Consider the following 17883-nt stretch of genomic DNA (forward strand, 5'->3'; position numbering starts at 1 on the left):
ATAGTCGCCCATTCGGATCTCCAGAGGGGACCACCAATGGGGAGGTGAGCATGAGAAAGAGATGGAATAACCAAGGAAAGGATAACGTTCTCCGAGTCGGGGAGTGGAATGTCGGAGGCCTGAACGTGGTAGGGAAGCTAGAAAGTCTGGAAAGGGAAATTAAAAGGGTCAATCTAGATACAGTAGGGGTCAGTGAAGTGAAATTGAAAGAAGAAAAATGTAGCATAATATCAATAGCAGTAGAAAATGGCTTAACAGGTAAAAGATTCGTCATGAATAGGGAGGTAGGACAGAGAGTGTGTTATGTGAGCAGTTCTGTAATAGGGTTGTTCTTATCAGAATCCACATTAAACGTATACATGCTGACGTCGCAAGCTGAAGATATAGAGAAACTATATGAGGATATTGAAAGGGTAACAGAGTACGTAAATGGGGATAAAAATCTAATAATCATAGGGGACAGGAGTTTAGTTATAGCACAAGGAGTACAATAAAAGATGCAGTAGAATATGGGCTTGGTACACGGAATGAGAGAGGAGAAAGACTAAATGTGTGCTGTACTAAATTTCAGCTAGTAATAGCGAATACTCTGTTCAAGAATCGCAATAGGGGGTGGTATAATTGGAAAATGCTGGGAGATATGGGAAGATTTGAGTTAGATTACATCAAGGTCAGAATAATATTCATCCCTAAAAATGGCAATCGCAGATGCTGGAAAGGAAAACATATATGCAAAGAAGTTAACTGTGGAGAAACCTTTATAACAGGTGAAATATGTCAGCTGATCGACGAAAGAAGGCAGTAGAAAAATGTTCAAGGAAACTCAGAAACACAAAAAGAGTGGCTGAGGAATGAAATAAACACAAAGCACCTGGAATTTAAGACGAAATAGTTGCACTAGAAAGTGAAGAAATCGAAAAATAAATGAATGTCGAAAGGATAGACTCAGCATATAGGAAAGTCAAAAGAACATTTGGTGAAAGTAAAGACAAGGGTGGTAACATTAAGAGTGCAACGGGAATTCCACTGTTAAATCCAGAGAATGAAGCGGATAGATGAAAGTGGGTAGATGGAAAGAGAACAATGATGGCCTCTATGATGTGAAAGATTCGCCTGAGGTGATAGAAGATGAAACAGGAGTCGACTTAGAAGGGACAGGGCATCCAGCACTAGAATCAGATTTTAAGAGAGCCTTGGAGAATTTAAAATTAAATAAGGCAGACGGTACAGATAACATTCCATCAGAGTTTCTAAAATCATTTGGGGAAGCGTTAACAAAACGACTATTCACATTGGTATGTGGAATATATGTCTGGCGACGTACCGGCTGACTTTCGGAAAAATAACATCCAAGAAATTCCGAAGACTGCAAGAGCTGAGAAGTGCGACAATTATCGCACAATCAGCTTATCAGTTCATACACCTATGTTGCTAACAAAAATAAAATACAAAAGGATGGAAAAGAAAACTGAGGATGTGACAGATGACGGTAAGTTTGGCTTTAGGAAAGGTAACGGCAACAGAGAGGCAAATCAAACGCTCAGATTGATAATGAAAGCAAGACTAAAGGATAGGAATTGTCGACCTGGATAAAGCGTTGGACAATTTAAAATGGTGCAAGATGGTCGAAATTCGAAAAAAATAGTGGCAAGCTATAGGAAGAGACAGGTAATATACAATACGTACAAGAGCCAAGACGAAATAATAAGAGTGGACGGCCAAGAACGAAGTGCTCGGATTAAAAAGTGTATATGACAGGAAAGTACTCTTTCACTCGTACTGTTCAATCTGTACATCGAAGATGAAATGATGGAAATAAAAGAAAGTTTCAGGAATGGAACTCAAATTCAAGGGGAAAGAACATCAATCACATGATCCGCTGATGACAATGCTATCCTCGGTGAAAGTGAAGAAGTGCTACGTGATCTGTTGAATGGAATAAATATGGCTAGATAGTAAATCGAAGAAAGACGAAAGTAATGAGAAGTAGCTGTGAAACACGTATGTAATATAACAGCGATGGCGAGGCATTGTAGCATCTGTGACCAGAGAGTTTGCGCTTGACCGCGCGAGTGTTGCGAGCGGTTCTCAGTCTGTCAGTTAGTCGTTGCGAGTCTGTAGCTCTGTCTAGTTGAGAGCAGTACTCTGTCAGTAGTCGTCGCGTGCTGTACGCTAATAGTCGTCATGCAGAGCGGTCGGTCAGTAGTAGCAGCCCAGTGCGGTTGTGTGATGTAGGCGGTCGGCAACACTGGTCAAAATGGTGAATAAGGTATACTATTAATTAATATAATCATTAGATAATGTAAAAATTTATTTATTGTAATTATTCTCCAACAAGTCCCCCAATAATAATTTTTATTTCAAAAGCATTTTCTCAAAAATTTAATTTTTTTTTGAACTAAAGATTTCGTTGCACTTCCCATTTCATTCCACTTCTTTTGAAGAAAAATCTCACTAAAATCACAAAAAAAAGAGAATATTATTATTTGCAATGCAGTTCCTCCAAGCGGTGCGCAACAAGAGCAGAAATGTGACATCCATTTATTCTGAGGTAAGACTTTAATTCTGATTGTTTTACACAGGGCCAAAGACCGATATTTCGGTTTAATTAAATTTTCTTATCACTGAATGGACTTTAATTTTTCATGAGGAATTTATATTTGAGTCAGATTGCGATTATCAGTTTTATTGTCATTAAATTTAATTGCAGGGAGGTTACGTTTGGACGTTTGGCTCCTATTCATTTATTATTTCTGTCATTAAAATTATGTGGGGAGGTTACACTCGGCTCCCATTTGTATTAAGTATTGTCATTTCTTTTTCTTTTAAAATTTTGTGGGGAGGTTACACTGGGAAAATTTGAGTTTTCATAGTTTGGCAAACTAATTAGTTGGTCTTTAATTCCGCGCTGTGTCGTCTTCGACCAGTACGCTGACAGAAAAGCATTCTGAAATTCCTCTACTGAATAGCATTGCCTTGCGATCGGTCTCATGCGAGTTGCCGGTTCGCCTTCCAAAAAACTGCAAATAAATTCAAGTTTGTGTGTTGCAGGCCAATTCGGTGGAAGAGCAAAGCTAAATTGTTGAATCCAATCCAGTGGGTGAATCTGCGTTCTATCGTTTTTAAAAACTTTAAACTTTCTCACTGACAGAAAATGTTTGTAGTCGAAATTATCATCTCTGTGTGATGGAACAGGTTCAGGATCGTAAGAGAATCTATTGAACTGTGGTTGATCAGATTCTAAGTCCCGTACTCTCTGTAGATTACCCAAATTATACGCGCTGCGTGAGTCTGACACATGTTCATAAAGTGGCGTCTGTTGCGGTATGTTATTAACTGAAATGTTTTTCATCTCTGTTACTTCTTGTTGTAAATTTGACAACTTCCTACGTAACGTATTGTGAGATGAATCGATCTCATTAATTGTCTGCTGTAAATTTTGAAATTCAGGTGTTTGGATAAATGAAACCGGTGCAGTATCGTCTGATTTATTGTCATTAGCATTTTCGATAACATCAATACGACTGGCCAATTCATCACATCTTTCAGTCAGTATTTTAACCTGATCATCGGTTTTAGAATCGGACGCATTAATCTGTTTTTGCAACTTGCGCGTAGTTTCGCTCATTTTTTTAACATCAGCTTTGATGACATCGCAATCCTGTGTTAGATCTAATTGTTCGAATCTATCTGTCACTGTTTGAATATTTACTGTGTGTGTATCTGTTTTTGATTTAAGATCAGAAATTTCATCCCTTAATTCCGCGTTCAATTGTTCTATGGTATTAATTTTGTCGGACACTGTAGTAATATTATTGTCTACATACGTTTTTGCTTTCGCGAACATTTTACGTTTGTCCTCTTGTCTTTGTGCAGTGATTGTTTCCATGACTTGTCGTTTTACTTTGTTTTGATCTTGAATAAATCTGCGGAAACGCGTATCATTGTTCTGTATGTGCTGACTAAAGCGCTCGTTAATCTGAGTGTTCTGCTGTTCGAATTTCGCGTCTATCTTTGCGTCCATAGTGCGCGAAAGTTCTACCGTCATTGCTTTAAACTCGTCCCGTAATTGTGCAGCTTTTTCAGAGCATTGTTTAGCGACTCCGCTAATTTCGTCTCTGAGTGTTTCTGTTGCGACTGTTTGCATTTCTCTTAATTCTTGCGCAACAGATTTAATTTCTTCGCTGTTTTTTTGTGAACACGCCTCAATTTCCGCGCGCAACTGTTCCTTAGTGTCATGGCACTGCGCGGCAACCGCACTAATTTGTTCACTAAGCTGCTTGAGGTTTTCATTCTGTTGTTTGTTATCTTCCCTAAGTTGTCTGAAATCTTCACTCTGTTTGTCTAATTTTTTATTCTGTTGTTTATTATCTTCCCTAAGTTGTAGCAGTATTGCCATAATTGGATCCGAGCCAAAATTACCATTTCTATTACCTGTACTGTTCAATAGTGGATCTGGAATTGTTTCACTTTCTGTAACCATTTGGTCATTTTGAAATTTACAAAAAGGTTTGTCAGTCAAATGTATACTATCAGTCATTGTTTCGGAATTAAATAAATCCGCCCTACTTTGTGTGATCTGTTCATTTTCATTAGACAAATTTGTCTGTTCGTTACTTGGGTTTTCCAAATCGGGTGTGTTAAGCTCTGCAGCGCTCATTACAATAGAGCGCTCCGCGTCATCAATTGTCGTCAAGTTAACAGACGAGACAATTGAGTTCGTTTGTTCATTATCAAGGTAAAAGTCATCATTAGTGGTTGTAATGCACTGATTGTTAGTGAACGCAGGATTGTCATCATTACACTGCGTGTCACATGTCCTATCGGTAAAGATGTTTAAATCGGTAGTTTCGTTCGTAATACCTCGCGATACACTATTCACAGTCTTTCGCGGCATTTTTACAGTAGTCACAATTATTCAAAAACAAATAAGCACAAATGCAAAAACAACACACAAATACAACAAAGCAACAAATTGCCGTTGACCTGTAGAGAGAAAGTCACAATATTATTAAAAGCGTAGCGCCAAATCCTAATTATATCTAAGCAAATAAGAGCAGATATCTGACTGTTGCTCAAAAGACTCTCAACGAAATACGATCCTGGACTGGGTGTCGCCAAGTGTAACCTCCCCACAAAATTTTAAAAGAAAAAGAAATGACAATACTTAATACAAATGGGAGCCGAGTGTAACCTCCCCACATAATTTTAATGACAGAAATAATAAATGAATAGGAGCCAAACGTCCAAACGTAACCTCCCTGCAATTAAATTTAATGACAATAAAACTGATAATCGCAATCTGACTCAAATATAAATTCCTCATGAAAAATTAAAGTCCATTCAGTGATAAGAAAATTTAATTAAACCGAAATATCGGTCTTTGGCCCTGTGTAAAACAATCAGAATTAAAGTCTTACCTCAGAATAAATGGATGTCACATTTCTGCTCTTGTTGTTGCGCACCGCTTGGAGGAACTGCATTGCAAATAATAATATTCTCTTTTTTTTGTGATTTTAGTGAGATTTTTCTTCAAAAGAAGTGGAATGAAATGGGAAGTGCAACGAAATCTTTAGTTCAAAAAAAAATTAAATTTTTGAGAAAATGCTTTTGAAATAAAAATTATTATTGGGGGACTTGTTGGAGAATAATTACAATAAATAAATTTTTACATTATCTAATGATTATATTAATTAATAATATACCTTATTCACCATTTTGACCAGTGTTGCCGACCGCCTACATCACACAACCGCACTGGGCTGCTACTACTGACCGACCGCTCTGCATGACGACTATTAGCGTACAGCACGCGACGACTACTGACAGAGTACTGCTCTCAACTAGACAGAGCTACAGACTCGCAACGACTAACTGACAGACTGAGAACCGCTCGCAACACTCGCGCGGTCAAGCGCAAACTCTCTGGTCACAGATGCTACAATGCCTCGCCATCGCTGTTATATTACATACGTGTTTCAGCTGGAATGATAACAGCAAGAAACTTAACATCAAGATTGGTGGTCACTAATTAGATGACGGTAAGAAATTTTGCTACCTAGGCAGCAAAATAATCAATGATGGACAGAGCAAGGAGAACATCAAAGCAGATTAGCGCTGGCAGAAACAGCATTCCTGGCCTAGACAGGTCTTCTAGTATCATTGGCCTTAATTCGAGGAAGAAATTTCTGAAAAGGTACATTTGAAACTCAGCTCTGTGTGATAGTGAAACGTGGACTGTGGAAAAACAGGAACAGAAGAGACTCTAAACATTTGAGATGTGGTGCTACAGAAGAATGTTGCAAATTAGGTGTACTGATAACGTAAGGAATGAGGAAGTTCTGCGTAGAATCGGAGAGTAAAGGGATATATGGAAAACTTTGACAAAGAAGAGGACAGGATAATATCACATGTGTTAAGACATGTCTTCCATGGTACTAGAGCGAGCTGTAGAGGGCAAAAACTGTAAAGGAAGACAGAGATTTGAATATGTGAGGCTATTAATCAAGTATGTAGGCTGCAAGTTCTACTCTAAAATGAGGAGATTCGCACAGAGGGGAATTCGTGGTGGGCCGCAACAAACAAGCCAGAAGGAAGGATGACTAAAAAAGGAAGCAGTTAATAATGTTTTTGCTGTAACACATCGAAGCAGTGCATGACTACAGTTGAGTACACAACCATACATTTTTGTTTTCTACCATGACTTTGACGTCTGTATTAGGTGCTTAACCGGAATTAACACATTTCAATTCGTTTTCTCTCACAGAAAGCTAGACATCGCTTAGTATAAACTTTGCTGTCTCACAACACAGGATGGTTGAAATAAGAGACAGAGACGATGTTTGTTATTGACAAAAATGTGGAGAAAGAGAATTTGTGGCATTGTGGAGTTTTCAATACAGCTGTCCGAAGACGATGACCTCTACATTGAATCTCATCTTACACAGTGATGGAGCAGCAGATATCTCGGTGTTCCGGTTCGAAGAGACGAAGACCACTGATTCCTCACACTGCAGTCAGGTGCATAATAACTGTTTTGGTGCTGGCCATCCCTGTAAGATGTTGCTCCCACCAAGACTCTCTCCATCTAACAGTCTCAAATGCAAAGATTCATTAAAAACCACAAATCACAAGTAAGATGGTAAGCGTTTTCAATTTTATTACAAATCGTCTTCAGACATTGTCTCATCCAGTGGTAGTGAGCGGAGTCAGCTGCAGAACATTGGTGAGTGTCTGATGACAGTTACCAGTGGTATTCTTCGACACTTACCAGTGCTCCGCCGCCGTCTCTGTTTCATCATCAGACAGCTTGTTCACATTACAGTACATTTTATATTACCTTTCACTTTTTATTCTCCCAAATGATGAAATTTCCATCAGGTGGTGGTTCCGTTGAAAAATACGCGCCATTACGCTCCAGTGCTGGTTGCTTGTGTTCATGCAGGAGTAAAGGCTTTAGATAATATGAATACATTTACATAAACAAAGTGCTTCGTATAGTCTTCGCTGCCGCGTGAATACAAGCAGGCAGCACTCAAACATAATGGTGGGGATTTTAAATTTCGGCATTTGGGTAGCAAAAAGTGACGTATCTTAATGTGAACAAGCCGTCTGATGATGAAACTGTTGGTTCGAAACCTGGAACGGTGCTATTTAAGGAAATCAGTAGCATTATAGAGAGTGGATTGGTGCTGTTATCTTCGCTCTGAGAGTCAACCTATATTGTGTACATAGTCAGGGGTCAAAATGCCAGTTTTCGACAAAACGGCCTTTTCACGTTCTATTTGTTGGTGAAGGTTTGAGCTCCAAAAACGGGTGTGGAAAACAGTAACAAAATTACTAGCAACTGAAGCGAAGTTTTAATCTATAAAAAAATTTCGATGTCTCATATTTGGCGCCTTTTACACGGTGTTTTCTTCCGTGGGATCATAAACAAAGATAAAAGAAACAAAAAAACAGGGAAAATTCTTGGGCTAGACGCCGAGCAGGCAACCAAAGCGCCTGGAAATCACTCCAAGGAACTGCCCGTATCTTTTAGAATGCTTACGAGCTCTGTATCTCCAATAGAAAATTTTCTTTTGAAGGTGGCCCAAGAAACTTGTCGTATTATTTACCGAACCCTCTTTCCGACAGGGAAAGGTTACACAGACGTTCTTAGCAGCAAAATGTCGCCGAGTTCCTCTGGCTGACAAAGTCTCTCCGGGAAGCCAACAGAACACCATGCAAGACTATCTGTAGCATCTCTCCTCCTTCCCTCTGAGCCCGGCACTAGAGGCCAACTCAAAGCATCGAAGGTTGAGACGGTTCTTCTGTGGGGATATCCTTGCTGCTCTTCACATGGCACAGCCCGCAGAGTGAGCCTTAGTTCATACGCGGTATCTACAACTGAAAATCTACGAGATTGTAGATGGAAGAAAAAGGAAGAAATCACTTATGCAATCTCTGCTGTGTCAATGCAGTTCAAAATAAATATCCTTTCAATATTTTTCTGGATTTTGACAGGATTTAATTTGAAATAGAATTGACTTTTATGACACAGTCACTAAGATTTACATATAGATATGTGGCTCATATGCATAACAACGTATCACTTGAATCAAAAGAGGCGAGGCCTTCTGCCTTGAAGCTTTTCAAGGGGAGAGCATGTTAAGTCTTTTCCCGTTCTCCACTAACAAGGGCAAGGTCTCATACACGGCCAGTCGACAGGTCCCATATTTGGCTGATCGCAGATGTAGAATCTAAAGACTCTAAGAAATTTGGCCCAACACTTCCCCGGTTTTTATATGAGTACATGAGGAGCGTTCGACTAAAAATTTGCAGTTCAAAACATAGTCGCAAAAAATTTGGAAATTTGTGGGAAGTTCTGTAGGACTAAACTGCTGAGGTCATCAGTCCCTAAGCTTACACACTACTTAACCTAACTTAAACTAACTTACGGTCATCATTTTACAGTGAATCTACAAAGGCATAATTCCACAGAAATCGACGAAGGACACTTTTACTGCTGCCACTGATGTACAGCGAATGTCGTTACGGGACGCTGTTTGCGACCCGTGAATGTACATTTGCATTTATTACAGCACTCGAAAAGCACAGCGGCTAACAAGCCAGCTGCCAATAGCGGCGTTCTTTGCGTCATTGTGATCGACGCCTGTCGATTCGTTACGGAAGGAAACGCTCTGTGGCTGTTTCTCCAAGTGGAATCCTAAGAAACTTGAAGGTGTCTCAAGTGTACGTAGAAGGGAAAGCTACTTTCGTTCCATGTACACTACAATAATTAAAATATTGAACTTGTTATTCTCTCAGAAAACTTGAATTTAAGAAATGTACATGAATTAGTTTCAGTTATGCGTGCTGAAATAAAAATGCAGTAACAGATGAATGTTCCTTTTCTTTGACGTACGATTATTAGATAATCAGATGAAATGTCGGCAACAGGAACACTGTTGGAATGTCTCTTCCACTGGCGCAGCGTGTTGTATGACTCAGTACTGGCTTTTCTTCCCTTTTTTTTTAAATTGCCTTTATTAACTCAAATTATGTAATAATATCTGAAGTATATACAGTTTAACACAACCCCTGCTTATGCGAAAATACATTAAGTGATGCTTACATTTGTACAGCCTTCTCGCACTGTAACGTGGCCCTGGAGTATACCAAATTATACTGAAAGGAGATTTAACACATTTAGAAAATAGTGGTTTCTACTACAAGTTCCATACTCAGCCAGGCACTGCTAAGAGCTTGGAAGAGTGTTATTTTACACTGTGTCGCGCGTCAGGCTTTTATTCTGTTCCACTCTGTTAAGGAACGCGGTAGAATGACCTGCCCAAATGTTATGTGCTCTCGGTAGTTAGTATGATGTCATCCCCGTAGTCACGACAAACGAGGCAATAGTACGAGGTGTCTTTTCTAAAAGTAAGGTTTATGTTTTTATGAAAAATATTTATTTATTCATCAATATTCATGTTGTCCCCTTAAAGGTAATCCCCCTCAGATACAATACACTTGCACCAACGCTTCTTCCAATCCTCGAAGCACTTCTAATAATCACACTTTGTTACAGCGTTTAGTACTTCCTGTGATGCAATTGTAGTTGAAAATCTTCGTCTTTTCATTGGTCTCTTCAGTTTGGGTACAGGGAAAAGTAATAGGGCGCCAAATCCGATGAATGTGGTGGCTGAGGCATGATTATCGTGTTGCTTTTGGCCAAAAAATCTCTCACAAGCAACGATGAGTGAGCAGGTGTACTGTTGTGATCCAAAGGCCATGAAATTATTTTCCATAATTCCGGACATTTTTTGTAAATATCTTCTCGCAAACGGTGCATAACGTCAAGGTTAACACTCCTTACTGACCATATGACCTTGAGGCAAAAAATTCATGATGCGCTACGCCACGGTAATTGAAAGAAATAGTGAGCAAAACTTTGAGATTTGATCGACCTTGGCGTGCTGCTTTCTGCCTTGGGTCTCCCGGATGCTTCCATTGGGAAAATTGGGCTTTGGTTTCGATGTCATAGCCCTAAAAGCATGTTTCGTCAGCAGTTATGACTCTTTTGAGCAAATCAGGATAATCATTGACGTCATTCAAGAGTTCCTGAGCGATGCTTATGAGACGGTTCCTCTGATCACAATTTCTGAACACTCTTCTCTGACACACGTCACTAGCTCAAAACATCCGAAAAAGTTGCATGACGCGAGGTGACCTCAGCAACTTCTCTTACCGTAATTCGAGGAGTTTTCAAAACTATTTGCTTCAGAACTTCAACGTTATCATCTGTTGTTGATGTGCTGGGGCGTCCAGAGCGAGGTTCGTCATTAGCATCTCCTTAGCCGTCTTGGACCATTTGCAAACAATTTCTTTTTTTACTTAGAGAAGACTCACCTGTCAACATTTAAAGTGTTTCAGAGCACTTGATTAAACTTTTCACACAAAATTTGGTGCAAATTATTTGCTCCATTTTTTATAAAAATCGAAAACTGCAGAGCACACTAAAACATACGTTTAACCTTTCTACCAGGCAAAAACAAACGAAGTATGCTGTTCACTTGAAACTGTGAACGTATGTTCGGGATATGTGTACCAACATAACAAAAAAAAAAGATAGATCATGGAATGTTCACTAGCCGCGCAATGTAAAAAAACCTTACTTTTTGAACAGCCCTCGTATATTACTTGACTTGTTATTTGATACTGGTTATTGAAACTTTGTAACAATCAATTACGGAAGTCCCAGCACACTTCTGTGAGATACTGCTAAGGTCTCTCCATCCGAGATTATATGCTGCATACTTCCTTTCCAATTAGACGTAACACAGTCAAACTGTTATTTTGTGCTCTATATAGCAGTACATTCGTTAATACTCGTTGGCACGATACTGAGTCAAATTCATTTCGTAAGTCAAAGGATTTGCCTCCCTCTAAGGGTTTCAGGATCTTATCTGATGAAAGCGCGAGATAAATTCCTTGTGGTCGATTCGATGGAAATACAAGTTGGGTGGCAGGAAGGAGGGAAATGTATTCAAGAGGCCTCAAACTGTTCGAGCTCATATTATGTTCTAAGTAGACTTGGCCACTGTTTCTATGTTTCGATACAGTGTATCGATACGTGGAAATGTTTCAGTGTTTCGGAACGGCTGTGGTTCACTGTTTCGAAACAGTGGTGTTTCATTCTGCCCCTGTTTCGGATAACCGCACCAGATTCGATCTCGAGCCAGACACAGAAACTGTATCGTTGTTTCAATATAAGGCTGTTTCAGTCCACCTGCGCTTGGAACGGACTAATTGTATCGAAACAGTGATGTTTCATTCCGCTCTGTGTCGTACGAGATTCGGGCTCGGCACAGATACTGAAACGCAACATAACACTTCATTAAACACTTTCAAGATTGTCGAATTCTTTTTGACAGCAATAGAATGAAGCTTAAGATATCCGAAAATAAAGCTTCGTTTCTAGCTGACTGTCCTATTACGAAATGGCGTAACATCTGCTTTATAAACATTAACCAAACAACGAAACAACGCATACTATTCCCATTCAAAATAATAAATATATGAAAATCATTCGATTAAATTACACTTTTTTTTATAACATACGCTTCTCTTTTCATGTACAGTAATCGTATTAAGAAACGCAAGTAAGCCTACAACATTTTGAATAAAAAAAGGCTTAGAGTGACAGTTATTAGACATATACATAAATTTGATCTAGGTACAGTTGCAAGCAATCTGTTTGACATATCACTGATAGTGTAACGGTAAACGGGAAGGGCTGGGAAGCATGGTGACTTTGTAGTAAAGGTTCGAAACACCTTGAAAGACAAAATTTTTTTCTGTTACATTTTGTTATTTATTCGAATTATTTGGCGTTATTTGTGAGTCTATAGTCACTGTACCTATTATCCACAATGATTCCCTTTGTGTGCATGGAAATTAGCAGGATGGGTATATTACCCATACTAACGGAATGTGGGAATCCCAGTAGCATATCCATTGTTTCTGCAGTTTGCTCCTACCTTCAGTTCCGTTCGTGGTGGTTCTTCTGCCTTCAGCTATGGCTGTCCTTAGCCAATTGAAAAGTAAGACGCCCATGTGATAGTTTCATACTTTCTGCGAAATGATTAGCGCTCTCGCACCTCATTTGTGTTTATATGGACATACTTTACAGTAGACATTCAAGATGATTAAATGTGTACGTTTATTAGATTACAAAACACAAACTGTTTCACTGTTTCGAAACAGCGTATCGAAACATTACATTGTACTGTTTCATGTGTTTCGAAACGGTTAAGTGCTTCAGTCTCTAGTTCTAAGACATCTTATTCGACAGCTGGATAACGATAATGACGTACAATAGCTTAGTAACTAATTCCTGATATGATTCTGATGGAGGCGACTGATATTTGAATTCCTGATACGATTCTGATGGAGGCGACTGATATTTGCCTTCTACGAGTATTGACAGATATATATAAGAGGGATGCACGGCATAGTGTGGTAACATAGTCACAGATTAATTATATTTCATAATTTTCTCGAAATGGCTGCGTGAAATATCTGTACTTCACGTCTTTCCGATGATACGAGCGTTAATTTGAAGCAGTACCCCCGTGTAATCCTTGACAAGATATGTGTGGAAACGGAGTTTAACACTTCTTTTCTTGTTTAACGGCCTTTAGTGTCAGTTTCAGGGTTATCAATGAGTAGCTGCACTCTAAATTTGGCACCCCTGGCACACTTGTCGTGAAAACAGAATTTAATTCCGCTTTGTGAGATGTGTTTCCATACAGTTGGCTAAGGTAACTGGTGAAAGATTCTTGCATTGCCCTGTTGACAAATAAAAGCGTTTCGTGTAACAGCTATCTATCTACAGACCTGTGCTTTTGTTCTATACCAGATTCTTTACAGTGGCGGTACGCCATGGTCGATCCCTCACATTAGGAAATGTTCTGCTAGGTACATACTGTAATAACCCATTACGTGACCATATACTTTTCTGCCAACGAAAGAAAAAGTTCCACCATAAGCCCTTGCCCAACTCTACACGATTTCAGTTACTCGTTGAGCTATGGCAACATTGCAAGCTATCTACCATTCTGAACATGAAAATCTTCCTACTACTATTGGTAATCATTTCTTTGTTACCTGTCTTATGGTTAATGCTACACATTTTAGTATGGACATCTTCAAAGAGTTAAGATTAGTTTGTTGAAATTATATGAAATTAATGTTTGATCTAAGTTGTTTTCTAAGAATGCGTTTCGGTTTCTTTCGTAGAACGTGTCTTCACGTCGATAGCTTGTTGATGTATTGCTCTTCAGGAGAAAGATTTGATGAACCTCTCTTAGTTCATCCAGTGCAAGACTCTTCATGACTGCAAAATTACTACAAGCTGCATCGACTTGAAGTTTCTTAATTTAGGTGAGACTCATTCACACAGCCCCCTCCCCCCCCCCCTCCCCCCTTCGCCACACATTTCCCTCAGTTATCTGACATCTCAGGTTTAGTTTTGCGGTTTGGGCTACTATCCAGTATGCCGCACTTTCAAATAAGCGAACCGCCCGTTATGCGGCCACGCTTCGTACAGTCGCCATCGCGGTAAGAGGGCGCTGCCACGAACAATTACGCAGCTACCAACAAGAAGCAAGTATCCCCTCTGCGGAGCTCCAGTGGCGGGGGTACTGAAGTTCGAACATTCATGCACTGGACCCATTTTGTTCGTGTGCCAGTTAAATAAAATTTACAGACTTTAATTGTGGCTATTATTCGACATCTTCCGAATAGACATTGTATTGAAGAGTGACAGATTGATAAATCTTTTGTATCTACACATGTTTCTACATTCAAATCAACTATTAGCAACTGATGCAGCAGCCACAGCAACATAATTATGCTCTATTTTTACTATTCGATACTAGATGTGGAATAAATTGGTAAGTGAGTTCTCTTTTCATGGACGGCATCTGTTCGTCGTTCCTGTATCGACTAAAGAACCACACAGTGGGCAAAGGAAGACGTAACAGTCTGGCGACGAGCAAAATGAATGTGGAATGAGTAGCTGTGCACACCATAGCAGTATAATTTTTATACTTTCTGTTGAATCATTTTGTTTATGAGTGTGTGTGTGTTTGTGTGTGTTTTGTGTGTGTGTTTGTGTGTGTTTGTTTGTGTGTGTGTTTGTGTGTGTTTGTGTGTGTATGTGTGTGTATGTATTAAGTTGAAATACATAATCTGGAATATTTAAATTGTGGTAGTTAAGCAATCATGGCAAACCACGGACAGCAACATATTAGTCCTGAGCAGCTTCAAACAGCTCTTCTTCAGTTTCAGAGTGAACAAACATTAGATCTGCTGTCTTTAACTTCTTGCTTCGTACAGGTGTAAGCAGCCCATCAGCAAAAGGCATAAGAAGCTAAAGGAGGAATTTAGCTGCTGCCTTCGCCCTTCAGACAGTTTGATGAGACGAAGCACGCATGGGAAGAATACATAACACAGCTGCATCAAGAACTCGACGCCTATAAAATCGCAAGTGAATCATATCATGCATTTACCTTTTCATGTGTAGGAGGGTACTCCTACCACACTCAACTGAAACTTTCCTCCCTTAGTGAGCCCCAAGCCCAGCCCTTCGAGGTCGTAATTGCAAGGTTAGAAGAATTTTTTAGAGTAAAATACAATTACTGCTGTGCAGTATAAATTTTGTTGCCGGCAAAGTCGTAGTGATCAATTCCACTAAGCAGGGCCGGTCACGGCATGTCAAACATCACGTTTGCAGCGTATGCTGGCCGCAGGCTGGCCAAGGCGTGAGACCCCGCTTTCCTTAGTCCTACAAGAGTCAGCTAGCGATCCATCGTCGAAAACCTGTAAAATGAATGGGAGTCATGAAAGAGAGAGATGAGACTTGCAACTCCCATGACGACAATTACTGCATATTTGCTGTGAAACGACATTATGGTACCATGAAGAAGGAATTTAAAGATTTAGTTGACAATGAGAGAGCAAAAAATTACAAAGATCGACAGAAGGGATACATTGTACTGTACGTTAAAAAGGATTTTGTGCTAAACTGGCGGGCCTGGAGCAAATGAGGAAATTGATCGTACGAAACGTAAAAAATCTGATGTTGCAGGCATTATTCCATTGTCATTAGCAACTGTTTTCAATGGAACTGAACGGAGAGTATGGAAACTTTACATATTACTGCAAAGTATGTTGGTTAAGTCAAGGGGCATGACTGGATCGATCTAAAACGCACTACTTTAGAATTTATGAGGGAAAAAAGCAGGGCAGGAAAATTGAAACATTCGGAATTGATTAAAGACTTCGCATTTTAAACGGACTGGACTGTATCACGCCCACAATAGGACACTGTAAGGTAATTTCTTTCTGATTTAATGAGCATACCTTTAAAAAGATGGCAAAGTAGAACGGACGTGTTCTGAGAAAGATGGTTCAGTTTCCTAAGCTCACTGCCGTTAAAGAAAACGTGAGGTCTGAAGAATTCATTGTGATCTTGAAAGAACTATAAGGATAGTTTATAATCACAGCAGCGACATTGTTGCGAGTAAAACAGTGAGCCGAATATAGAATAAATTTCCTTTACTTTACATTTATAGCCACAAACTTTTTGTCAACAGATTACCGGTTTCGGTCTATAATGAACATCTTCAGATCTGTTTTTTAAAACAATGTCCTAGTGTACGGCAGCCATAGTGGCGTCGACAAGTGTTAAATTCAAATGCAATACATTAGGACATTGTTTTCATAAAGCAGATCTGAAGATGGTCATTATCGACCGAAACCGGTAATCTGCTGACAAAAAATTTGTGACCATAGACGTAAAGTAAAGAAAATTTATAGTTTATAATGATTTTGAGGACAGCGTCATTCTTCATCTGTTTCTGTGTTGCTTTTGAGACCGTTAACCACCACAGTTGAACGTGCCCCTGTGCATTTGCCACTGTATGTGACTGATCTGCTCGCTAATTCCATTCTTGTGGACAAACCTCTTTTACGTCAAAACTGTCCAGCGCGACTCCATTGCTTTTCCTGAGGCAGAGTTTACGAGCCTCCATAATGAGGTTGCAAAAGTGCCACAACCTTTCGAACCATATATTTGTGCGTAAGACCTTTTTTCGATTATGAAATTAAATAAGTCACGATTACGCCGCAACTAGAGTGAAAAACTCTCTGAAATTGCCTGCGTCTGTCCGTATGCCGACTGTTTGTATCAGACAAAAATTATGTTTTCAGTGGATCTAAAACAATTAATTAGTACCGAAAATTAATTTTGTTTGTGACCTTTGTTCCTCACAAAAGCGAATTATAAAACCCCGCCGAACACAGTGCGACTGGACTGCCATTTAAATGCGTCACGTTTGCAGTTTTCACTTTTCCCCCTCCTCGCGCACAGACGGCGTGGCCTGGCGTTAAGGAGAGGCTTGAAATGAAACTGAGAACTTTGGCACTGGGGTGCAGGCACGGACCGGAAGCCGAAATCTTGGCTGCCCCTGCTGTACAGAATGGTTTGTGGAATTGCAGGGAATGACTAAGGGCGGTAAATTCAATAATGTCTGTGCCGCTACTTATCAGGATGAAACGCTTCCATATGCTATTTTTCAGAATCCATCAGATTAAACATTGAGGATTCAGATTCTAAGGCATCACAACACTAGCCTCAAGGGAAGTGCTTAAAGTCACTGATGCACATGAAACAGAAGATTTAACCAAGCAGGATTTCTGTTTTACTTGAGACAAACAACCTGTGCCCCAGCCACAACCCCTGCGCTAGACTCACAAGTCAACAGCGCGTAAACAAGGTGGACACGCTACTTACAACGTTTACCGCGGCGGCACATTGCTAATTATACTGCCCCGGCTCTGCGCAAAACGAAGAAGTGTTTGAAATGCTACGTCATCCATGACTGGAAGAGCTGCGTCTTCAGACAAGATGAATGCAATTTTTGTCATCGCACGTGGCGTAAAAAGCTGGTCTGTTTGCGAAATATTAGAATGCTGTCCCCTGTTTCGCACAGGAATAATGAAAAGCAGAAACGGATGAAAGTCAATAGCATTTGATGTTGAGGTTCTGCGCCTCCTCCTGCTCAAAAATAAGACACGTAAAAATGCAGAAAACGTAAACACTCGCTTTTAATGTTTCAAAAAGACGCTCCCAATCTCCAAATGCACGAAAGAGCTCGAGTGCACAGGTGGAAACAGAGATCGTTTTTCACAGCTCTGAATGGACAACTGTATTCATACAACACACCGCAAACTATGGGTTACGTAGGAGATTTCTAACCAGTCAATGCCTTTCCAACTAGATACTGGAGCTTCTGTCACGTCACTTAACCTAGACATATATGACAAAATTTGCCATCC

Source organism: Schistocerca americana, chromosome 6 (assembly GCF_021461395.2).
Source record: "Schistocerca americana isolate TAMUIC-IGC-003095 chromosome 6, iqSchAmer2.1, whole genome shotgun sequence".
Lineage (NCBI taxonomy): Eukaryota > Metazoa > Arthropoda > Insecta > Orthoptera > Acrididae > Schistocerca > Schistocerca americana.